Source organism: Anomaloglossus baeobatrachus, chromosome 5 (genome assembly GCF_048569485.1).
Source record: "Anomaloglossus baeobatrachus isolate aAnoBae1 chromosome 5, aAnoBae1.hap1, whole genome shotgun sequence".
In the NCBI taxonomy this organism is placed as follows: Eukaryota; Metazoa; Chordata; class Amphibia; order Anura; family Aromobatidae; genus Anomaloglossus; species Anomaloglossus baeobatrachus.
This window is the reverse complement of record NC_134357.1, coordinates 235,698,641-235,724,658: the sequence shown is the minus strand read 5'-3', so window position 1 is coordinate 235,724,658 and position 26,018 is coordinate 235,698,641. Positions and strand designations below refer to the sequence as shown.

The window sequence follows — 26,018 nt, the reverse complement described above, 5'->3', positions numbered from 1 at the left end:
CTCGACTGTCCCCCCAGGACAGCATTACTAGGGTAAGTCGCAATGCAGACATTGCGAGGTTAAGGACACCACCTGCGGCACAGATGTACATGTGCTCAAGACCAGCTGCGCAAGACCAGCTGAAATAGGTTAGGGTGCCCATACGGCTGCGAATGCCGGAGCGACCGACACGCTGATAGCTTCACAGACAGATTTCAACCCGAGGTCTATCTGTCTGTTAATGGCATCTTTAAGTGAATTCCCATCTCCCCTGCAACTATGGATCTAGTCGCAAGCCTGGAGATTGGGGGATCCACCTTTGGACCCTGGGTCCAGGGCTGTACCACATCAGGGTAAAGGGATAACGTGCATCCTTAATACGTTTGGAGAAAACGTTTATCTGGTAAGCGTGGTGTTTCTGAACTGCGTCTCTGAAGTCAGCGTGGTCAGAAAAAGTACTCAATCTACGCATGAGTACTGAAAAAGGATTTCTCCTGCTGTGAAGCTGACTCCTCCACTGGGGGAGCTGAGGGAGAAATATGCAACATTCCATTGATGGACGCTATAAGATCATTCACTATGGCGTCCCCATCCGGTGTATCCGGATTGAGAGCGGTGTCAGGACCAAAGCCCTGATCAGCTACGTCTGCCTCATCATACAGAGAGTCGTCCTGCTGGGACCTTGACCAGTGATGAAGCCGAGTGTCGTACCCAGCGAGCTAGCTTAGGCTGTCTGGGACTGCCGTCCGTGTCAGAGCCTTCACCCTGGAATGCCTGGGACCCCCCCGGAGTACTGAGTACGTTCCAAATGAGGGTGGCCAGGGAGCATTAATCAAGATTGCCCATGGCCTGTCTGGAGTGCAAAGTCTCCATCCCATGACAATCTCCGTCCCTGTCCCTGGACAGGGTTCACAGGTGGTTTCTTTGGCCACTTCTAGTAGAGACCCCGGCTGACCAAGTGCTACAGGGGAGCATTGCCCACAATGGGGGTCAGTGAAACCTGCCGGTGGAACAGTATCTGCAGGAAAAGCAGCATAGAAAGCCTGTGTTGCTTTTTTGCTGCTGTATTCTAGTCATCTATGCAATGTACAACATACAAGCATAAACACTTCAGCACATGCAATACAAGCAGCATAGAAAGCCTGTGCCTTGGCACCCTTGCTTTTTTGCTGCTGTTGTCCAGCCATCTAGGAGAATATAGCCCAGAGTAGCGACCGTACAGTGCAATGTATAGCATACAAGCATATATACAAATGAACACTTCAGCACATGCAGTACAAGCAGCCTATAAAGCCTGTGCCTTGGCACCCATGCTTTTTTGCTGCAGTTGTCCAGCCCTCTAGGAGAATATAGCCAAGAGTAGCGACCGTACAGTGCAATGTATAGCATACAAGCATAAGTACAAATGAACACTTCAGCCATGCAATACAAGCAGCCTAGAAAACCTGTGCCTTAGCACCCTTGCGTTTTTGCTGCTGTTATCTCGCCATCTAGAAGGTCATATAGCCAAAGATAGCGACCTACAGTGCAGTGTATAGCATACAGGCATAAAATACAAATGGACACTTCGGTAGTTAGTGGGGTCAGCACTTCAGGTGCTGCTTACCGCCCGCCTATAACGCGGGTGTGTGGTCGCCAGAGCCCTGTGTTGGTTGCCCAGAGCATGTCTCCGTTCCCCAGCTCGGACGGCGTGCAGGAATGGCTGCCGGCGTCCTTCTCCAGCTCGTGTGACGAGGGGCGGGCCGTGGGCGTGCCCCAGACAAGAGCGGGAAAGTGGCGTCCCACTGTGTCCAGTGAAGGGGGCTGGAGAATGCAAAGCAGACTCCAGCCCTCGGCGCTGACTGTCTGTACAGCGTCCCGCCTCTCCCCTGACTGGCAGGGCTGGAGGCGGGAACGAAACGAAAACTAGGCCGCAAAGCCGGGGACTCGAGTAATAAGCGCGGCCGTCCATGTGCACGGCCAGCGCGGAAGTCCCCGGCGCACCACAAGTCCCAGCCGCGCCACAGTGTAAAAAACACCCAGCAACGGCCGGCGCGGCAGTTCCCAATACATAAAGTCACTCAGCAAAGCTGTAGTGACTAATAGCACGAGCGCTCTGCGCTGTTGCCCCCGGCGCACTAACACTCCCAGCAATGCTGGTGTGTGTGTGCGCGCTTGCCCGGGGACACAGAGTACCTTAATGTAGCAGGGCCTGTCCCTGACGATACTCAGCTCCATATCCAGCAGGTTCTCTGGGTCTGTGGATGGAGCCCGGTCTCAGTGCCTGGAGACCTGTAAGATCCCACTTCACCCACAGCCCTGAGGGGGGATGGGGAAGGAAAACAGCATGTGGGCTCCAGCCTCCGTACCCGCAATGGGTACCTCAACCTTACAAACCGCAAGTGGGGTGAGAAGGGAGCATGCTGGGGACCCCATATGGGCCCACTTTTCTTCCATCCGACATAGTCAGCAGCTGCTGCTGACTAAACAGTGGAGCTATGCGTGGATGTCTGACCTCCTTCGCACAAAGCAGAAAAACTGGTGAGCCAGTGATCCCACTGGGGGTGTATAGCCAGAAGGGGAGGGGCCTTACACTTTTTAGTGTAATGCTTTGTGTGGCCTCCGGAGGCAGTAGCTATACACCCAATCGTCTGGGTCTCCCAATGGAGCGCCGAAGAAAAATAGCTGTGCGCACATTGCGTTTTTTTCTCAAGAACATTCTTTCTGCAGAATTTCTTGAGAAAATTTCTTGAGAAAATGTGCATGTCACTTCTTTTTCGCAGGTACCTGCGGTATTTCACTCCATTCACTGTAATGTAATTGCGAAATACCGTGGGTATACCGCAGGTAGCAAATGATGTGCGGTATACCCCCGGTATAGCCGCGATTTACCTGCGGCAATGTTCATCACTACCCTGCGTTTTGCCGTCATCCCGATTGCCGTGATGCGGTGGCAACGGGGTAATGAATGAGTTAACGGCAGCCCATAGCTGCCGCTAAGTCCACAATTAGTAATGGCAGCGTCTATAGCACACCATCACTAATCTGTCAGTGATAGTAAATAAACACACACACAGCCCCCTCTTTCACCCCATTATTAACCCCCCCCAAACATCCAGGTCTGACGTAGTCCAAAACAGGAGGTCCGGCGACGCTTGCATCCAGCGACGTCTGAGACAGAGTGCTCAATGCAGCTCCATGTACGAGGCTGCACGGGTAACTCCAGGACATTTCCCACGCAGATCACATTACCGCTCGCAAGAACTTGTGTGTCCTCACACGACCTCGTCAGCGGTAATAGCGTGACGTCAACCGGCCGGCAGTGACCCTGTGAGATCTCAGATCCAAGGTCCCACAGTGTCACTGCTCTATCACAAATACTGTGGGGGGAATCACATACATCACAAATAAAAGTTGTAATCCATCCATCCATTATCTATCCATTTATCTATCTATCCATTTATTTATCTGTCCATTTATCTATCTATCCATTATCTATCCATTATCTATCCATTTATCTATCCATTATCTATCTATCTATCTATCCATTTATCTATCTATCTATCCATTTATCTGCGGAAATGAAGAGAAGGAAAGTCGGGCACTGCAGTCTATGTTGCCATGCAGTGGAGCCGTACTCACAGTTCAGGAGTGTTCAGCTGTTTTCTGGACTTCATATGTTCCTGAGTTGATGAAGCCAAACCAAGTGGTGCTCAGCAGACAGTGTGAACAAATTCCAATAGTCCAAAAGAAGAAAGCGGCAGCTCACGAGGTAAGTGGCCAAACAACTTTATTCTGCGGTCGCAGACAAGCTCAGGAACAGTGGGGAGAGAAGGGGTGGAGGGACGGAGAGCGGATGACCAGGTTACATAGTCACTGGTGTGCATACCTTCTCTCCATACAGTGTAGATTTTTTTGGTTTTTGCACCCAGTTCAGACTCAGAATGGAGTCCCAGACGTTATTTCTTGATTTGTAGTTTTTCGTTTGTGAACCCGGCCCCACCCATACCTATTGCCAGTCCACATTATACGCATATATAGCCTGGGTCTCAGCTTCCCATACACGGTACGTTTTTTCACTGCATGAGAGGACACACACAAGCTAGGGACCCCAACGAAGAGAAATACTTTGGCGTAGTGTTGGGGCTCTATTGCATTGATCAATTCAATAGCTAAATTTCTCTTTATTCATATGTTCATGGCAGTAATGCAGATTCCATTTTTCATACTATCATTCTTACATATAGCTATTGGATTTTTCATGCCAGTATTCACACAGCAGTTTCTGCTTTTCATATATTCCCCTTACATAGTCACTGGTGTGCATACCTTCTCTCCATATAGTGTAGATTGTTTTGGTTTTTGCACCCAGTTCAGACTCATAATGGAGTTCCAGACGTTATTTCTTGATTTTTTGCTGGGGAGGGCCAGGATGAGCTCCCTCAAGGCCCGAACGTCCTGCATGTCAGAGGAGGGCACCGGCAGTATATCAGAGCCCCCAGAGTCACTTCCCCAAAGCTGGGGGTCCCAGAGGGCCTGAAAATAGCAGGCAGCTTCAGCTCGGAGGTGCCCCCTGGGATCCGCTCCCCACCTCCCTTCCGTGGAGACCCCGCCGGTATGTCAATGGCTGGGCTCCCACTGTCAGTCTCTCACCGCTTCCTCTCTCCTCTCGCTTGGCATGTGCTGGAGAGGAGAGGAATCTCATCAGACTCCCAGAGGGTCTCCTGCCAGCTGCTGGATCAAGTACTGAGGGTGGTCTTTTCTTTGGGGACATCGCTCTTCCGTGCGGTCAGAGGAGGAGAGGATATATCACTGTAAGCTTAGGAGCTCCGGCAACGAGCGTCCTTACTCCTCCATGTCCAGGGCTCGCCCCTACTTGTAAAGTTAATTTCAAATAGGATGTCATACCATATAACTAAGGCTAAGTTCACACTTACGTTGTTTTGCATCAGTCACAAAGGAATTACGGTATCCTGCAAAATATTTTGCAGGAATCCTGTTTTTCCCCATAGACTTCTATTAGTGACGGATTGCGACTGATGATGCTGCGTTGCATCCGCTGCGTCGCAGTCAGTCGTTTTTTAACTGACCACCGGGCGGGAGCAACGCAGCCTGTAACGTTTTTTGAGCAGCGCGATCCATAGGATTTTGCTGCGCATGCTCTCTCTGGCTCCCTGCACCCGTAACCAGGATACACATCGGGTAACCAAGCAATGCACTTTGGTTAGTTACCCGATATTTACAGTGGTTACGGGTGCAGGGAGCCCGCGCTAAGCGGTGTACGCTGGTATCCAAGATAAATATCGGGTAACCAAGCAAAAAGTGCTTTGCTTTTAGTTACCCGATATTTACCCTGGATACAGTGTGCAAGGAGGCCGACACTTTCCCACTCGGCTCCGCCCCCTCCCGCTCTCCGCATGTGTACACTCACACACACACACACACACTCACACACACTCACTTGTCCCCAGCCCTGCAGTCCCCGCGGCACTGACGTCCTCAGCTCCACGGCCCCACTCGGCTCCGCCCCCTTTCGCTCCGCCCCCTTCCGCACTCTGCATGTACACACGCATGTAGACACACACACACACACACACACACTCACCTGTCCCCAGCCATGCAGACCGCGGCACTGACGTCCTCAGCTCCGCCCCCCGAACTCCGCCCCCCGCACACAACGGAGTCCGACAATGGAAATTCTTTTCTTTGTCATCCGTTGTCATCGGTTGTATAACGCATCAGTGTCTTGCTAAATTCTACTAAAAAGGGGGCTGAAAGCCCGTACTTACGAAGCGCTCACTGATATCCTAATCAGGCACGAATACTAATATTCTTTATAGCAAGATACTATTTATTTTAATAGCACATGAATAGTTAATGGTACATAGGCATTTAGAATCTTATATAATAACAGAAATATGCATCAACATTACCGTTTGTTGTAGCAATCCTTTCACATCGGAGGGAACTCGAGTTAATGATAAAGGAATCAACATCATGGCATCTTGCATCACAGGAACAGTGCGTACGTACACTTCAATGTCCTGGAAGGTTTTCCCTTAACATTAAACGAGTCCGGTGTATTTTTATAGGAAACTTTGTAGGTTGTGTTTAAAATGGTCACCAGCATGTGACAGCTGAGTCATGTTCATGTAACTTGACCACAAACTGTTGTGGGCACCGGCAGCTTCCTGCAGATTTCCTGCACATCCTGCCAGTTGACAACTGGCTGACCACAGTTTAACCATAGTGTTAGTGAAATATTGCAATGAGCCGTAAATTTCATATGCAAGCTTCCTTAAACCTGTCTTTAAGCTAACCACAAGTTTCCGGTAAGTGGAACTGTAAATGTTACTTCCTTATTATCTAAAACTGCTTCAAAAACCTGTGACATGTATTCTTTGGTCATCATCGGCCTTCCAAAGGACATCTCTTTGATACTGAATTATTGATAGGTCAAATAATATCTGGGATCACTCCTATCTTTTGATCATGATTCCTATCTAATCACACATTCTTTCAGTCATATCACATTGGTATCACAATCGGTCCTTGATCCCAGGGATTATTTTCCATCATCAGTATTCCACTAGAAGAAGATCACTCGGAATATACCATACCATGACCAAGAAATATTGTTTGCCACAAATTTTGTTTTCTTGGTTTGTTTAGATAAACGTTGAATCACAAATATAATCACTTTCACTACTTTTGTACAGTATATTAAAACTAAAAGCAATATTATCTGAAAAGCTCCCTTGAATATCATGTGTTTTGGCATTTGCTCGATATTCAAAGGAATCATTACACATTACATTTCCCGATATGTTACTACAAGTTTCACTAGACCCATTTATGAACATATTGGCATAAGGCCATAACATATCATGAATTGTCCTTTCCACTAAGCTGGGTTTAAAGGCATCTACAGTATTTATAGCTGTCCCAAAACTTATTTTTATATTCCCCATAGGGATGAATCCCAGGTTAGTCAGTCCAGTCTTATTTCTTAGTACCCAAATTCCTCCCTTAAAAGCCAGATATTGCAAATTGGTGACTGTTGCATTCAAATTGCCTTGCCACCATGGAAGATTGATCCATCCCACTATGGAAATGGGTACTGTAGTATTCTATAGACGAACACTTCGAGTGTCTTTATCAGCTCCATCGATACCGGGACATCCAGATAAGGGATACTGGTGGCTGTAACCGAAGAATGTGTACAGATCCAGCAATCTGTGTGTTGAAAATGTGATGGTGCATCAGAAATTCATTCGCCACAGGTTCCTCCTGATGTAGACTTGTCCATCCAACGACCAGAGAGGCAAACATCAAACACAGGAATTTCTCCATCTCATCACTATCGAGCTCTTCCCAGTAACCGATACCATGGATTCCGCTTATTTACAACACCATCTGCAAATAAAGATACACTATTATTCTCGTAAATAACATTTTTCTTGTGGGACATATTCCCACTTCTCCACTCCTGGTCTCATTATCAGGAGAGTACGATCTTTTCTGACCACTATTACCTCTGCCTCTGAGGGCGGTCCTTGGAGGTTTTGAATCCATATTTTTGCTCCTACATTTTTAATATTAGAGGATCCAAAACCTTTAGTACCCCGTATTGTTAATTCTGCCGGGGCAGTTCCTTCTCTTATTTCAGACAAGTTTATTGGAATTATCAACACCTGAGCCACCTTCTGGTGTTTCATCAATATCAAAGGTTCATTTCCCAAATTTAGCATCAGTACCTTGATTTCTCCCTGATAATCTGCATCTATTACCCCTCCCACCACTATGGCTCCTTTTTTTTTTTTAAATTCTTTATTTTTAAGTGAAAACCTTCAACATAACATAATACAGTTCTTATGACCAATCAGGCCAATTTGCACTACAATACATATATCATTAACAAGATGCCAAACGGGAAATATATATTTGTATCTTGCTGAATCACGTTCCTTCATATATCTCCTCCCGGGTTCCTGATAAGTCTAGGTTCCACCACATTTTTGCTTTAATACAGATTCACATTAAAACAGATAACGAAGGTGACTCACAAATACATGTGAAACAAGATAGAAAGGCTAGAGAAGAAAGAAAAGTTATAAGGCAATCAGTGTGAGAAGAATAGAAAAGTAGGAAGAAAGATGGGAGGGGGAGGGGAAGAGAGGGGGGGAAGAGAGGGAGGGAAGCGGGGGGGGGGGGGGTAGGGAGGGGAGTTCAGCTAAGTGATGCGGACTGCGGTTCCATCGGCAGCCACATCGCCCCCCACCAGGACGCTATATTCCTCTGAATGTTGGAAGTCCAACCATTCTCGCCAAGTGGACCAGAATTTCTCATATGTATCATGCAGCGAGGAGGTTAAATCCTCCATGTACATGAGGTCATTGACCTTATTGATCCATTGGACCAACGTGGGAGGGGTCGTGCTCCTCCATCTTTCAGGTATGCATACTCTTGCAGCCATAATAAGGAATTTCCTCAAAGAATTCTTGTAGGTTTTTTCAGGGACCCCACAGTGATGCAATAGGGCAGCAGCAGGTCCCAGCTCCTCGTCATTGCCAGTAACCTGGCGAATGGTGTCGGACACTCCCTTCCAGAAGGGCCGGATCGCCTCACACCCCCAAAACACATGTAAAATGTTACCCTCTGCTGTGCCACATCTCCAACATGTGGGGTCTACTGTTGGAAACATGACATGTAACCTGGAGGGTATTCTGTACCATCTGGATAACAGTTTATAGCTAGCCTCCTGGAACCTGGAGCTGATGGAAGATGTGTGTGCCAATCTGAAGATCCGTTCCCACTGTATTGGTGTCAGCTGGATACCCAAATCACATTCCCATTGTGAAGCAAACGGGGGAAGTTGCTGGTCAGGGGACGAAGACAAAAGTGAATAAACCACTGAAAGCGAATGTCGTATTGTGCCTGAACCCATACACAATTTTTCAAACTGTGTCTTAGGACGTTGAAAGTGGGTCCTAGCTGGGAGACTACTGAAAAAATGCGTCAATTGTAAGCATCTCCATAGACCCAGTGGGATGGGATCCTGTCTAACCCCCAAACCCTCCACCTGCGGCCAGTTGTCCCGAATCCCAAAGTCTTCCACCCGGTCCACCCCGCCCCGAACCCATGCCTGAAATACCGGGTCTGTTCTACCTGGTTCAAAAGCAGGATGGCTCAAGATCGGTGTCAGGCTCGAGTGTCTGGGTATCAACTCCGATTGCACCTTCCCAGTATTGCAGTATGTCACGGTTGGTCCGATAGTTGGATGTGATTTCAATCTTGCAGGGACCTCAGAGAGTACCCACGGTAATTTGTTGAGGGGTATTGGTGAAAAGGACTGCTCTATCTGTATCCACGCCTTCTGAGACCCGTTCCTGCACCAGTCAATCATTCTAGTAAGATGCCCAGCTAAGTGATATCTTCTTATATCTGGCAACCCAATCCCCCCACCCCCCTTGGTCCTGTGTAAGATAGCTCTTTTTATGCGTGCCGATTTACCTCCCCAAATGAACGAAGACTGAATGGATTCCAGAGATTTGAAGAATCCAGACGGTATTTTGATTGGGAGCGCCTGTAACAGGTAAAGAATTCTGGGTAGGACATTCATTTTATATATCTGGCATCTGCCAAACCAGGAGAATAATAATTTCCCCCATCTGTCACAGTCTTTCCTGATACTAGATAACAGAGATGGGAAGTTCTGTGAGTAAAGTAGACCCAAGTCACTGGTCAGACGTACCCCCAGGTAATTTAGGGATTGGGCTGCCCATCGAAAACTAAACGATGTTTTCAACTCTTCCACTTCTTTAAAAGTAAGATTTATGTTGAGCGCCTCAGATTTTGTGAAATTTATCTTAAAGTTTGATAGGCTGGAGAATTTCAGAAACTCCCTCATTAAGTTTGGGAGCGAAATCCTTGGTGCCGAAACGAAAAACAGAAGATCATCCGCATATGCAGCTACTTTATGTGTTGCCTGGCCAACCCCAATCCCTGTAATATCAGAATTGGCTCGTACATGTCTGAGGAAGGGTTCTAGCGTCAGGATGAAGATTAGCGGAGACAATGGGCATCCTTGCCGGGTGCCGTTAGATATTTTAAATGGGTCGGACAGAATCCCATTTACCCGGACTCTTGCCGAGGGTACCGAGTATAAAGACATGATCCAATTCATCATGCCGCGTCCCAACCCAAGACAACCGAGCGTGGCTTCCATAAAGGTCCAGTCTACTCTGTCGAAAGCCTTTTCGGCATCTGTTGACAGAAGCATAGACGGTAGACCCCCCATTTTAGCTTTATGTATCAGATTAATGGCCTTAACAGTATTATCCCGTGCCTCACGGCCCGCCATGAAGCCCGCCTGATCTGGATGAATTATTGAAGAAAGAAAAGGAGCCAACCTGTTCGCTAAGATCTTGGCAAATAATTTTGTGTCCACATTCAGCAGGGATATCGGGCGATAACTGGCGCATTGTGTTGGATCTTTCCCTTTTTTTGGTAATACCGTAATATGTGCTCTCAACGAATCTGCATTAGGGGTTGAGCCCTCCGAGGCCCTGGAATTAAATGCTGACAGGAGGTGTGGAGATATCATCTCTGTAAATTTTTTATAGTAAATCAGGGGAAGGCCATCCGGCCCTGGGGCTTTTCCCGGTTTTGATGACGTAATTGCGTCCACCAGTTCTTGCTTTGAGATTGGAGTTTCCAACATAGCTATGTCAGAATCTTCCAACCTCGGCATTTTTGCTTCTCTGAGGTACTCTGAAATTTTTCTTTCAAAAGATGATTTTGACTTCGCAGGGTCATTTGTCTCTAGATTATATAAGGACTCATAGAATTTTTGGAACGCCTCCGCTATTTCTACCGAAGAGTGTAATATTGAACCCTGGGGATGTGATGGGGATATTTTTGATATAAAGGTTGTCGCCTGTTGTTGTCTGAGTGCTCTCGCTAAAGTCCTGCTGCACTTGTTCCCGTATTCATAGAAGTGTCTACGGCATCTATTAAGGACCCCCTTTGCCTTGTTGTTAAGTAATTTCCGCAATTCATCCCGAACTTTAAATAAGGATCCCCCCAACTCTGCTGAGGGCATCTGCTTATGTTGTGTCTCTAAATCCCTCAGCTGTGTGAGCAACCTGTTAACCTCCAATTCCCTTTCCCTCTTTCTCCTTGCCCCTTGCTGTATGAGCACCCCCCTAATGACGCACTTGTGAGCCTCCCAAACCGTTGTTGGTGAAGTGTCCCCACCCGCATTCATTGTAAAGTATTCTGTCAAAGAATTCTGTACCATCTGCAGGCTTCCCGGGTCCTCCAGCAAGGAAGTGTTCAGCTTCCACTGCCACTGCTGTGGAATCGGGGACTGCAACAAGACCGACACTGTGCAGAGTGCGTGGTCAGAGAAGGTTATGTTGTCTATCTGGGCTTTAGAGATCCTTTCAAGGTCTTTGTGTTTCACAAAAAAGTAATCCAGTCTGGAGTACACTCCATGTGCATTTGAATAGAAAGAGTAGTCTTTATCGGACGGGTGCAGAAGTCTCCATGTATCCACAAGCTGCTGTTCATGTAACATGCACCGCAGCCTGCGGAGAGCTGATGTAGGATGTGCCGAAGTGCCTGTCGAAGTGTCCTGCGCTGGGTTTAGAGCAATATTGAGATCCCCCCCTAGTATGAGTGTCCCCTCCACGAAGTCCTCCATTGACTCCAGAAATCCCGCCAGGGTGTCAATCTGCCCTATATTGGGAAGGTATATGGATACCAGAGTGTAAATATGCCTGGCGATCCTGCCCTTCACCATTAATAGTCTGCCCATGTCATCACTGCGAGAGTCCATGAACTCCCAGGGAATTGCGCGAGCGATGAGGATGCTAGTTCCTCGGGACTTCGGGTCTGGTGAGAAGCTATGGTATGCCTCAGGGAACCAGCGTGATGTTAGTTTGAATGGTTTATGTTTGCATAAATGCGTTTCCTGCAGAAAGGCAACTTGGACCCCATTTTTTTTTAACGAGTTTGCCAGGATAGACCTCTTACCCGGGCTATGTAGTCCTTTTACATTTAGTGTCCCATATTTCACTTCCGAGACCCCTGATCTGTGCATAGTTATGTCAAGAACTGTGGTGTACCCCCTACGGGAGAGGACGGGATATGAGAGAGTGGGATAGGGGATGGAAGGGAAGAGGGGGTCAGAAAAGTCAGGAAGGAGAGAGAAGGGTTCAGACCCTACAGAGAGAAAAAAACGCAGAAGAAAGAAAGAAACCAAGAAGGAGAAAAGGATAATGAGTTAGAGAAAGAGTACGTTAAGAGTTAGACAAAATATAATTATAGACCGTACCAGCTGGCCTAAAAGAACGACCAGTACAATTATACACTCTAAAACTATACAGTCTCACTGAAACTTTCGGAGACCTGGTGCCCTCCTCACGGGAGAACCACCCTTGGGGTGCGTGGAAGACCAAGGGCAGAAGCTGAACAGGCTCTAGGCAAAAATGACATTGCTATTTTAAACTACAAACCCACATCTCACCCCCCCATACTGGGACAGGGCGGTGAGAGGCACAGAACTTAGATGACTACCAAAATTTCCAGACTATCCTCAAAACTTAACAATTCAAGGGTCCTTATATCCCACATGGAGAGGAGGGGGGGAGAGAGAAGGGGGGGGGAAGAGAAAAAAAAAAAAAAAAAAAGAGAGCAAAAAGCATGAATACTTCAGGACATTTCGCAAGACCTTAATACAATATTATGATGACGACACCAGGCCTAAAAATATGGCCTATCTCCCGCTCCTCCCACCATGAGACAAAAAACCATAATCAAACCCGAGTCATCAATCTGGCTCCTCCTGGGAACAATAACCGATCGGCACGAAGTCCCTGGAACTTTTCTGATATCTCGCAGGCAGACGTCTACTTCCTCTTTTTCTTTGGGGTAACCCGGCAGGTCTGTCCATCAGTAGCCAGTTAGGAATTTCCACCGCAGGCGTATCAAGAAATTGGAAGAGACTTTCCACTTCCTCCGGACGCTTCAGCAGGAATTGGTCCCCTTTGTGGCGAACTATTAGGTGAAATGGATGTCCCCATCTGTAGGATGCTCCTTTATCTTTGATCTTTTGCAAAATTGGCATAAGTTGGCGTCTCATGTACAGGGTTCTGGATGATATGTCAGGAAAGAGCTTGACTTCAGACCCTTCATATGAGACAGTTCCATAGGTCCATGCATTTCTCAGTATGGCTTCTTTATCGGTGTAGTAATGTAGTCTGCACAGAACATCTCTTGGTTGGGCAGTATCCCCCGGGCCTTGGCGGAACACTCTGTGGACCCTATCAATCACATAGGTGGTATCCTCAGCAGCCCCCATCACCTTGTTGAATATTAGAGTTACAGACTTGAGCAGGGCATTGGCTGTTATCACTTCTGGAATTCCTTTCAATCGGATATTATTTCGCCTTCCCCTATTCTCTTGATCATCTAATAGAATGGCGACATTTTGCAGGTGTGTTCTGGAATTGGAGAGATCTTGCTCCAGTGTGTTAACTCTTTCAAATAATGTAAATACGTCTTTTTCCACTGCTGTTGTGCGTGTATCCAGAGCGTCAATGTCCCCTTTCACAATAGACAGGGCCCTTTCATGTGCCGCCTCCATTTTGGTCACTAGTATGTCTAGATCATTTTTGGTAGGGAGAGCTGACAGTAATTGCAATATGCGATCTGTTTCTGCAGAGAGACAGCCAGGGTTAACTATATGTGTGATTTGGCCTCCAGTTTGCTTCCCCTGATTGTTTGGGGATGAGTTTTCCTGGGAACCTGATATCCCTTGAGAGTTCATGCTGTCTGTGCTTACAGGGTTAATTCCCTCAGCACCCACGCTCCTGTTCTCTGCATCAGCCTGACCTCCTGATCTCTGCTGTGAGGTTGGAATTCCCCCTCCTCCCTCCTCCTGTATATGTCTCACAGCGGGCTCTCCTCCTGTATTCCCCTGCACCGCTGGTGTCTGGAAAACACGTGGAGACCTTGATCCTGTCAGCGCTGCACTGACACCGCTCTGTACCTCTGTGATGTGAGTCTCCCCCGCCGCTTCCACACCGTGTCCTCTGCTAATTCCTCCTGCTGCCAGCGTCTGCCTCGTGGTCGCGGGTGCCATGACAGGAGCAGGCCTGGGACCCGGGGACAGCTTCCCACTTCTGAAAAAGTGATCCACCGCTGTGCTGCCGCTCCTCAGCGCTGGTGGTCTGCTTGGTGTGTCTGTGCCTTTCTTTCCAGGCATGTTTGGAGGTGCCTGATGAGTTGTAATTTGTAATCTGCCGCCTCAGCCTGCGGAGCTCTTAGAGAAAACGTCCGCCTGCCATCAAGCTCAAGCCACGCCCCTCACTATGGCTCCTTTTAACACTAAACTAGGAGTGGCTATTTGACCATAATGATCCTTTGGCATCTGGCAACCCAATCCTGTTGAAATTGGTTTTACCTTGCCTGGGGGTACCACGACAGTTTCCAATGTACTGAGGTCTAAACCTGCTGAATAAGGTGTCGCTCTTTCTGGTGTGCCCAAACAGCTGTACCTTGCCTTGTCAACTGTTGGACTGACTTGTCTGATGGCTGCTGCTTTATCTGCTTCTGAATTAAACAAACGTTCCAGTGAGTTAGTAGGGACATGAGCATCGACATGAAATACAGTGGTCTTGGTAGATTGAATAATCCCTTCAATGTCTTGCCACGCTTCCCTGACCATCTCAGACACATTTTGCTGTTCCTCTCCCCAGTGGAACTCATATTTGTTCCTCGTTACTTTGTACAAATGAGCCAACATTTGTCCCAAATGAGGGATATGTTGTCTCCAAAAATCAAACAATCCAATATAAGACTGAGTCTCCTGTTTGGATTTAGGGACCGGAAAATTAATAATTTTCTGTCTGGCATTGGGCAAGATCTCTCTGTGCCCCTTGTTCCACTGAATCCCTAGAAATGTTACCACCTGAGACGGTCCTTGAACCTTGGCATCATTGATTTCCCATCCTTTACTCCTCATATGAGCAACCAGTTTTGTCAATTGATCTTTCACACTTTGCTCATCTTGTCCTTGTATCATTATATCATTGATATAATGTGAAATCTGCATTTCCTTATGACAAGACATAACCCCAAAGGAGAATTTTCCTTCGGTTAGATTAAGAGTCATCCATTTTAGGATATCAATTCCCAAAATATATTCTGGTATAGGTACTACCAGCACCGTATACTTCTTGATAGGTAAATTACCTATCTTCAAAGCTACCTGTGTCTGAACCCCGGTGATCACTTGACCACCTAGTCCAGCAATTTTTACTCTAGGTCCTTTTATTTTTTCTGGGTTTCCATGAATTAAAGTAGCCTCCGCCCCCGTATCAATCAAAGCTGGGACTCTTTGAACATTTCCCCCTTTCCAATGTATGCTGAGATTGACGTAGGGACATTCGTCCCTTTTTATCAATAGGGGGGCTTGGCTGGCTACCTATAGTAAATCACTTCCTTCTGAACTTTCATTTACACAGACTTCAGTCTGTGTATTAGCCCTTCCTTCCGTAACCTTTGTAGCCACGGCTGCAGCCAGTTCTTCCCATGGATAAACTGACTAAAAATCTTCCCAAGACACTTTCTTTGGGGTTTTTTCCCCTTTTCCCTCTAATTTCTTTACCTTGGGGGTTTTTGAACCCCCTTCCATATTTGTAGTGGTCACTTTCTTTGCAGATAGAACTTTCTGTTTGTACAACTTCCATAATTCTCCTGTCTCCTTTCCATCAATCCTTTCCTTATTGATCCCGGCTTTAAGCAAAGCCTGGAACATGTCTTTGCGAGACACCCGTCGCCTACTGATTTCTTTTTCCAATCAGGATTGTTTGGCTTACTGTTACCAACATGGCCTCCAGGGGATGATTTATCCCACTGTCCCATATCCTGTAACTCCCTCATCCTCCCTAGAACTACACCGATTGATTCTCCAGTCAGCGCTACAGTTAAGGTTAAAATAACTGAGTTGTATGCTGGAGGAGCATGTTTAACCAGCCTATTTCTTATGCTGGCTGTTAATGGGTACTGGAGATAATCATCATCCATTCCCAAAAGAGGAAGAGCATTCCTCATTGCTTCTTCCTTCAGCCTTTCCATACCATCTTTTAAGGTATACCAAGGTTTATCGTTGATAGGAAAGTCTGCTTCTGATGGGTATTTGTCCAGAAAAGCATGGGCTAAGATCATGATTAAGTTTTGAGAACCATGCTCATTATGATCAACAAAATAATTTTTTATTGATCTCTGAATTTCTGGGTCACGAGACATGGTGACAAATTTTGCCACGTCTCCAGCGTCAAAGTGCACTCCACCTCCTCCAAGATCGTGCACCCTGACCAACCAGGCAATTTCTCCTTCTCCTGGTTTTTGTCTAAACTGTGTTAAAATGCTATCAACTTCTCCTTGAGAGTAATCTTCAATGGTTACTCGATTTTTTACATGAGGAATCGTTCTCTCATTTATTATGGCATTACCATCTTCGTCATATTGCAGATTCCCCTGACCATCCCGGACATGTTCCCGGATGATCTCATTTTCTGTCCTCTCTAGGCGCCTCCTTACTGGGTTAGCCTGAATCTTCCCTTTATGGTAATCCTCCTCATCAGATGATGAAGATGAATCCCACACATCCCCATCCCAAGTATCGGGATCCCAGTTTACAGAAACTGAGGCGATACTTTTATGTACTTTGGTTTTATTTACTTTTCCTCTTCTTTTTTTGTACTTATTTTGAGCAATTTTTATTTTATTTACCTTTCCTCTTCTTTTCTTGTACTTATTTTGAGCAATTTTTATGGCAGCTTTTTCTGCCACATTCTGATAATGTTCCAATTTATCCTTCAACAGTCTGGTATTACTTTCCAGAACTGTTTTCAGGCCACCTAATTCTATCATCTTTTGTTCCATCTGGGAACTTTTCTTCTGCATCTTTAGATTACGCTCATGCATTACACTATATGCACTTGCCAAAATCCAGATGTGCCGTGCTAAAGACACTACATCACCTGCTTTCACAGGGACACTACCGAGTACATTCACAACATCAGTAGCTTCACTACCCTTAAGCTTATCCTGCCATTGTTTGTGCCGTGCTAAAGACACTACATCACCTGTTTTCACAGGGACACCACTGAGTACATTCACAACATCAGTAGCTTCACTACCCTTAAGCTTGTCCTGCCATTGTTCTACCAATCCACAAGACACTACATCACCTGCTTTCACAGGGGCACCACTGAGTACATTCACAACATCAGTAGGTACACAACCCTTAAGCTTATTCTGCCATTGTTCTGCCAATCCACAATTGACCAATTCATGTGCTATAAGATTGTAGGGAGCCTCAATCCAGCTCGGGATCTCCACAACAACCTCTTTAACATTATCCTTACGTTTTCTGAACATTTTGACACTATGCAAAAAGATTGAAAAAATATATCTGGAAATTTGCCAAATATATGTTTTTAACTTCTAAATTACAAAAATTCGTTAAATTACTTCTAATAGAAGTAATCCTGCCGACTACGCCAATTTATGTCTTGCTAAATTCTACTAAAAAGGGGGCTGAAAGCCCGTACTTACGAAGCGCTCACTGATATCCTAATCAGGCACGAATACTAATATTCTTTATAGCAAGATACTATTTATTTTAATAGCACATGAATAGTTAATGGTACATAGGCATTTAGAATCTTATATAATAACAGAAATATGCATCAACATTACCGTTTGTTGTAGCAATCCTTTCACATCGGAGGGAACTCGAGTTAATGATAAAGGAATCAACATCATGGCATCTTGCATCACAGGAACAGTGCGTACGTACACTTCAATGTCCTGGAAGGTTTTCCCTTAACATTAAACGAGTCCGGTGTATTTTTATAGGAAACTTTGTAGGTTGTGTTTAAAATGGTCACCAGCATGTGACAGCTGAGTCATGTTCATGTAACTTGACCACAAACTGTTGTGGGCACCGGCAGCTTCCTGCACATTTCCTGCACATCCTGCCAGTTGACAACTGGCTGACCACAGTTTAACCATAGTGTTAGTGAAATATTGTAATGAGCCGTAAATTTCATATGCAAGCTTCCTTAAACCTGTCTTTAAGCTAACCACAAATTTCCGGTAAGTGGAACTGTAAATGTTACTTCCTTATTATCTAAAACTGCTTCAAAAACCTGTGACATGTATTCTTTGGTCATCATCGGCCTTCCAAAGGACATCTCTTTGATACTGAATTATTGATAGGTCAAATAATATCTGGGATCACTCCTATCTTTTGATCATGATTCCTATCTAATCACACATTCTTTCAGTCATATCACATTGGTATCACAATCAGTCACATGCGTTAAGCAACGCATGTGACTGATGCAAAACAACGGAAATGTGAACTTAGCCTAATCCACACAAAAACTTAAAGTTACAGATATTTTTCTGGTTGCCCCTTACCTCTGCAATAGTTTTTGAAAGAGCAGCTCCTTCTAGAGTACTGTCCTTCATTACTTGTCTAAGAGCTTCATCTATGTTCGAAATCTGGTTGCGCACAGCCTTGACCACATCTACACGGCTCTCCCATCTGGTATTACTTATTGGTTTCAATGAAAGGGATTGCTGTGAAAAACCAAGATTATGAATAAGAATGGCCCATCGGTGAGTAGAGGCAGAGAAAAACACATACAGGCTTTGAATTATGTTAAAAAAAACTCAACTGCTTCAACATAGGCAGATGTTGCATCACTTACAACCAGGTTTAAAGTATGGGAGTTGCAAGGAACATAAAAATCCCTTGGGTTTATTTGTCGCACACGAGCTTGTAAACCATTAATTTTTCCTTTGATGTTGGAGCCATTGTCGTAACCTTGCCCTCGCATGTCTTCAACATCAATATTATTTTCTTGAAGACATTGTAAAAGTACTTTTGTCATGCCAGCAAATGTGAATCATCTATTTCAAGGAAACCTAAAAAGCGTTCTTTTATTTGTACCTTAGGTTTTTAATTTCCATAGCCTTCCTTGACTGTAACAAAACGTAACCTCAAAGTCATTTGCTCTTTATGACTTATATCTGGTGTCCAGTCCACAATTAAGGGTGCTTTACACGTTGCGATATCGCTAGCTATTGCTAGCGATGTCACGACCGATAGCACCTGCCCCCGTCGGTGGCACGATATGTGGTGATCGCTGCCGTAGGGAAAATTATCGCTACAGCAGCGTCACATGCACATACCTTGTCAGCGACGTCGCTGTGACCGCCGAACAAACTCTCCTTCAAGGGGGAGGTGCGTTCGGCGTCATAGCGACGTCACTGCAGCGTCACTGAGCGGCCGGCCAATAGAAGCGGAGGGGCGTAGATGAGCAGCCGGAACATGCCACCCACCTCCTTCCTTCCGCATTGCCGGTGGAGGCAGGTAAGGAGGTGTTCGTCGCTCCCGCGGTGTCACACATAGCGATGTGTGCTGCCACAGGAACGACGAACAACATCGTACCTGTCGCTGCAGCGATACTAAGGAAATGAGCGACGTGTCAACGAGCAATGATTTTTCCCGTTTTTGTGCTCGTTGATCGTCGGTCATTTGTGTTAAACGCTGCGATGTCGGTAACGACGCCGGATGTGCGTCACTAACGACGTGATCCCGACGATATATCGTTACCGATATCGCAGCGTATAAAGCACCCTTTACTGAATGGTATTTAGCTGCAGATAATTGTGCAAGAATTTTCTGCTTGATTTGATCAGATAGTAACTGGAAGATCTCATTTTGAGTGCCGCTTCCAAGATAGTGACTGTGAATAGTATGGTTGGTTATTTGCTTGAGGTGTTTTTCGAGTATAGAGTCAAACTCTGCTATTGCCTTCACAAATTTGAGAAAGTTTCCATTGTTTGTTTCATAAAGCTTTTGAGATCTCCCATGAAATGCAACATTTTGAACTGCCATTGTTCTGATCAGAACAATCAACCTTTTTAACACGTTTTGCCAATGCTGTGTTTCAGAAGCAATAAGTTTTTGGTTTGTATCGTCAACTGTTAAGGGCGCTTTACATGCTGCGACATCGCTAGCGATGTCGCTAGCGATCGCACCCGCCCCCGTCGTTTCTGCGTCACGGGCAAATCGTTGCCCGTGGCAAACAATATCGCTAGGACGCGTCACACATACTTACTTTCCTAGCGATGTCGCTGTTGGCGGCAAACAACCTCTTTTTTAAAGGCCGCTTTACATACTACAACATATCTAATGATGTGTCGGCGGGGTCACGTCGTAAGTGATGCACATCCGGCATCGTTAGTGGTGTTGTAGCGTGTGACAGCTACGTGCGACTGCGATTGAACGTAAAACCGTTCAGCGCATACACGTCGTTCATTTCCTAAAAATTGCACGTCGGGTTGTTCAATGTTCCCGAGGCAGCACACATCGCAGTGTGTGACACCCGGAAACGATGAACAGATCTTACCTGCGTCCCGCCGGCAATGCGGAAGGAAGGAGGTGCGCGGGATGTTTACGTCCCGCTCATCTCCGCCCCTCCGCTTCTATTGGCCGGCTGCCGCATGAAGTCGCTGTGACGACGAACGTCCCTCCCACTCCAGAAAGTGGATGTTCGCCGCCCACATCAAGGTCGTATGGAAGGGTAAGTACGTGTGACATCTTTTAATCGATTGTGTGACACGGTCAACAAATTGAACGTGCCGCACATACGATAGGGGTGTGTCACATCGCATACGATATCGTATGCTTAATTGAAAGGTGTAAAGCAGGCTTAAGGGGGAGGTTCGTGCTCTTTCACAGCGATGTCACACAGCGCCCTGCCAATAGAAGCAGAGGGGCGGAAACCAGCCGCATTAACGACACGCCCACCTTGTTGCCGGAAGACGCAGGAACGCTGATGTTCGTCATTCCTGGGGTGTCACACGTAGCGATATGTGCTGCCTCAGGAACAACAAACAACCTCGAGTCCAGCACCAGCAACGATATTTTGAAAATGAACGACGTGTCAACGATCAACGATTAGGTGAGTATTTTTGATCATTAGCGGTCGCTTGTAGATGTCACACGCAACAATGTCGCTAATGAGGCCGGATGTGCGTCACGATTTCCGTGACCCCAACAATATCTCGTTAGCGATGTCGTTGCGTGTAACGTGGCCTTTAGATTTAGCCTGTCTAGTTTCTAGATCCTTCCATTGGAGGAAAGCCAAATTTCTCGCAAGATTTTTCCAATCACTCATCCCAGTGGAAACTGTTTGCAGCAAAAGCAATATACAGAGTTGTTGGTTGATGAATACATCAGCCATTGCCTTTCTGATACCTCACCATTAGGCAGTTCTCTGGAATAATGTCTACGGTTGAATCTTCTATTGGATTTGTCTTTTGGAAATCTAAATGCCATTATTTGCTGTGGACCATTCAAAACAAGGAATTCTCTCAACTTGTTGTTTATATTTGTCCACAAGCCAGGATCTTTTAGAAGTGAGTTGTTGAATTCCTCAGACTGTGTGCGGGACTGTTACCTCATTATCACTTCTGTATTCTTCTACAACCATTTCTGATGTTGCTGCAGTAATTGTCCTTTCTGTAAAGGTACTGTCACACTAAGGGGTGCTTCACACATAGCGAGATCGCTACCGAAATCGCTGCTACAGCACGGTTTTGGTGACGCAACAGTGACCTCATTAGCGATCTCGCTGTGTGTGACACTGAGCAGCGATCTGGCCCCTGCTGCGAGATCGCTGCTCGTTACACACAGCCCTGGTTCGTTTTCTTCAAAGGCGCTCTCCCGCTGTGACACACAGATCGCTGTGTGTGACAGCGAGAGAGCGACGAAATGAAGCGAGCAGGGAGCAGGAGCCGGCATCTGGCAGCTGCGGTAAGCTGTAACCAGGGTAAACATCGGGTAACCAAGGTGGTTACCCGATATTTACCTTAGTTACCAGCCTCCGCAGCTCTCACGCTGCCTGTGCTGCCGGCTCCGGCTCTCTGCACATGTAGCTGCATTACACATCGGGTTAATTAACCCAATGTGTACTGTAGCTAGGAGAGCAAGGAGCCAGCGCTAAGCAGTGTGCGCGGCTCCCTGCTCTCTGCACATGTAGCTGCAGTACACATCGGGTTAATTAACCCTATGTGTACTGTAGCTAGGAGAGCAAGGAGCCAGCGCTAAGCAGTGTGCGCGGCTCCCTGCTCTCGCGGTTATGATCGCTGCTTCGGCTGCTGTGTTTGACAGCTAAGCAGCGATCATAACAGCGACTTACAAGGTCGCTGTTACGTCACAGAAAATGGTGACGTAACAGCGACCTCGTTGTCGCTGTCGCTTAGTGTGAACCAGCCCTAAGCAACATCGCTAGCAACATCGCTGCTGAGGCACAACTTGCTAGCGATGTTGCTGTGTGTGACATCCAGCAACAACCTGGCCCCTGCTGTGAGGTCGCTGGTTGTTGCTGAATGTCCTGGGCCATTTTTTAGTTGTTGCTCTCCCGCTGTGAAGCACACATCGCTGTGTGTGACAGCAAGAGAGCAACAACTAAATGTGCAGTGAGCAGGTAGCCGGCTTCTGCGGATGCTGGTAACCAATGTAAATATTGGGTAACCAAGAAGCCCTTCCCTTGGTTACCCGATATTTACTAAAATACCAACAAAGGCCCCTATTTTATAAAAAATATAATTTTATTAAACATACCACAACAAGGAATAAGTGCAAAAATTAAAAATTGTTAATGCAAGTATTGGTATGGTGAGAGTACTGTGGGCAAATTCCCTACAACTCTCCCTACCTACCCGTGGGGGTCGGCACCCTGTGACGTCACGTTAGTGGTGCCCCCACTCTCCGTCGACTGGCCCTGGTAGCACCCTGTACTCGACACTAATAGGTGCTGCTATTCTGTGGGGTTTCTATTCCTGTATGGTGAATCCCATTCATACTACCATCATATCTCACTGTCGATCCAATATGGGTCAGCTATTATTTATATTGTATGGTTTCAAATATTCACAGTGAATCCTGCAATCTACAAGGATTCATTAAGAGCCAGGGTCTGGGCTCCAGTCCGGGGTTCCTGCATTAATCCCAGGATATCATTATATTTAATAGTTCAACAAGTTAGCCCGTCCTAATGTTGCCCGACGCGTTTCACCTCCAGGACTTAAATTTAGAGGAGGTTCTTCAGGGGCTTTTCCAAATTGAATTCACATGGATGGTACAGTGTAACAACAATATACCTTAAATTAAAAAACAACCCTTTATTGGTTACCATCAATCCTATACCAGTTATTCACTCCCTAATAGTTCTCTACTTACTAAGTATCCAATTTGTCCTGAATTAAATGGATCCTTCAATGAGGAATTCTGTTATTACTGAGAAGACAAAATATGTCAATGTATGTAATCAATTTCATTCCGGGATCACATCGCAGTATCCATATCTTACTGGCCATATTATACTCACTTGCAGACATGACTGCACAAACACAGCATAATATCTGTCCTGTGCCACTACTAGATCTGCGATGGTTCACATCCGTCACCCATTGGGTCCAGTTCCCCTCCAATATGGAGATCAATTTAACTACAAAAACATGTAAGGGAGAACATGAGTTTCTCCAAACGCAACATTATTTCCCAAAAGTTTGTAGTACTTACTATTAGATGAAAACGGCAGCCAGATATCTAGGTATATATCGGATAGTCAGCTGGGAGTGCAGGTAATACACGCCTGCTGGATATGGCCTCCCTTCAGGTTTAAATACCCCTCCATACGGCCTGTGTTTCCGGTTTCCAATCAAGATGAGATGATTGTCATCTCTGCCAGCCTCTCAGGCTGAACATTGCCCGTGAGGTCACTTCCTATGACTACATCCGGTTACTCGGGCAGAGATGCGATACGTCACTTCCGTTTTGAATTTTTACCCTATCCTCCTACCAACGGGTCATAACCTATATCTGGATCCGGTTTAGCCATGGTATCCCTTGATCCGTTATTCGGGTACATCTATATTCCATACGGATCAATCTATTCCCCCATACTTATATATACTGCCGGGTGGCGATTCGTCACTTCCGGTCTGTTCGTTACCAATAAAGTTTTGTTTAATAAGTCCATTTATAAACGGACCATAATCTAAACGGATCTTGATGTATCCATCACATTCATTATATCGTATCTTCTCGATAAATATTAATTATAACCACAGAGTTTAATAAGTAATATCGGGGGGCGATACGTCACTTCCGATCAGATCATTGCTAGTAAAGTTATACATTCCACTGTGTCGCTGTTCGTTTCTATGGTAACCGTTCATGTATGTATAAATGTGATATTCAGAAAGCGCCAAAGGATGGGGGCCAGCCAAATCTAATACATTCCACCACTTATTATGGGAAATACATATAGTAGTCAAATATCTCATCCATTTATCTCTAGGGTTGATAACATCATGAGGATAGTTTATATATGGCTCAAACAGGATTCATATCATGCTGATTTATACAAACACCATGTGACATAAAGGGAGGATAAATTCACACAGATACATTATCTGTCCCATCTGTCACCTTTCAGTTGGTATTGTCACCCATCTATGATAAATTGAATATGGGACAATATATAAAAAACTACTTTACGGACCCCAGAATGTCTATAAGATAGAATTTTTGAAAAATTAGGGAAATTTATCTAGTGATTTAAACTCAGAGAACTGGAGCGTGTGTTGATGCAGAGGATTTTTGGTATCAAACAAGGTTGTATATATAATTTCCAATTTTTACTCCTACCCTATTTATTGTTTACTTTCTATGGATATCAACTGCTATAAAGTCTTTTTAGCAGTCCTTTTCTTTTCCCTAGACATTATCCTTCTCTTGGAAGGCAACTTATATGTCTTACTGGACTCTTGTAACATCTTCACCTATATAAAGCTTACAAAACTGAGTTGCTCATTTAATCCCTTAGGATGAATAGATTGCAACCAAAACATCCACCTTGTCTCCCTCTGTAAAATTGTCTTGTCCCAATCTCCCCTTCTGATGGGTTTGGGCACCGTTTCTATGATCCTAAAGGACAAGGATCCCACATCACCCCCATGACAGTCATTCACATGGCGGGCAATAGGGGTGTCTCTCTTATTTCTAACATCTCCCAAATGCTCACTGATCCTAATTCTGAATTGTCTTTTTGTCTTTCCCACATAATCTAGTGGGCAGGAGCAGGTACACAAATATACTAATCCTTCAGTCTTACAATTACCAAAATTTCTATATTTATAGACTCTGCCCGTGCTCACACTAATGAATTCTTTAGATGGAATAACAAATTTACAGAAAGAGCACTTTCCACATCTATATGTTCCAATTCCTCTTTGATCTAACCAGGTGCCCTTCTTTTGGGGGGGGGTATAGAGACTGTGTACCAGCTGGTCCCCTATCGTGCGTCCTCTCCTGTATGTAACTGATGGTGTCTCCATAATTGCATTACTAATATCTGGATCACTCCGAAGTATTCCCCAGTACTTTTTCAAGATCCCCAGGACTCTATGATTCTGGTCGTCAAAGGTCCCTATCAATCTTGTTTTGATATCTTGATCCTCCTTTTGTCTAGGGACCAATAGCTCCGTCCTTTGGCTTCTCCAAGCAAAATCCTGGGCCTTTTTTATTGTTTCTCCAGGATATCCTCTCTGGAGAAATCTATTCGTCAAAGATCTTGATTGTTTATCGAAGTCACTCTCCAAGGAACAGTTCCTGCGCAATCTCAGGAACTGTCTCTTGGGTATGCCTCTCTTAAGGGGAGGAGGATGATAGCTGTTCCAGTGTAGTAAGTTGTTCGTGCAATTTGGTTTCCTATACACATCAGTTTTTAGTCTCCCTTCTTCATCCTTTTGTATAAAGATATCTAGGAACGGGATTTTGTCCCCACCAATCTCATATGTTAATTTTAGGCCTATATCATTGATGTTTAGATGTTCAACAAATGAGATAAAAGATTCAATTGACCCATTCCACAAGACAATGACATCGTCAATGTATC

The 26,018-nt window shown here is 45.5% G+C and overlaps 1 long non-coding RNA gene across 1 annotated transcript in view; it reads right to left on the bottom strand.

Moving 5' to 3' along the window:
* Positions 1 to 5,801: 5,801 nt before the first annotated feature.
* The window catches only part of LOC142311108 (uncharacterized), a 30,513-nt gene continuing 10,296 nt past the window's right edge, over positions 5,802 to 26,018 (bottom strand). The window contains exons 2-3 of the long non-coding RNA XR_012754239.1: positions 18,460 to 18,621; positions 5,802 to 7,374 (exon numbers count right to left, since the gene is read on the bottom strand). This is a non-coding gene — a long non-coding RNA (uncharacterized LOC142311108). The remainder of the gene's footprint in view (positions 7,375 to 18,459; positions 18,622 to 26,018) is intronic.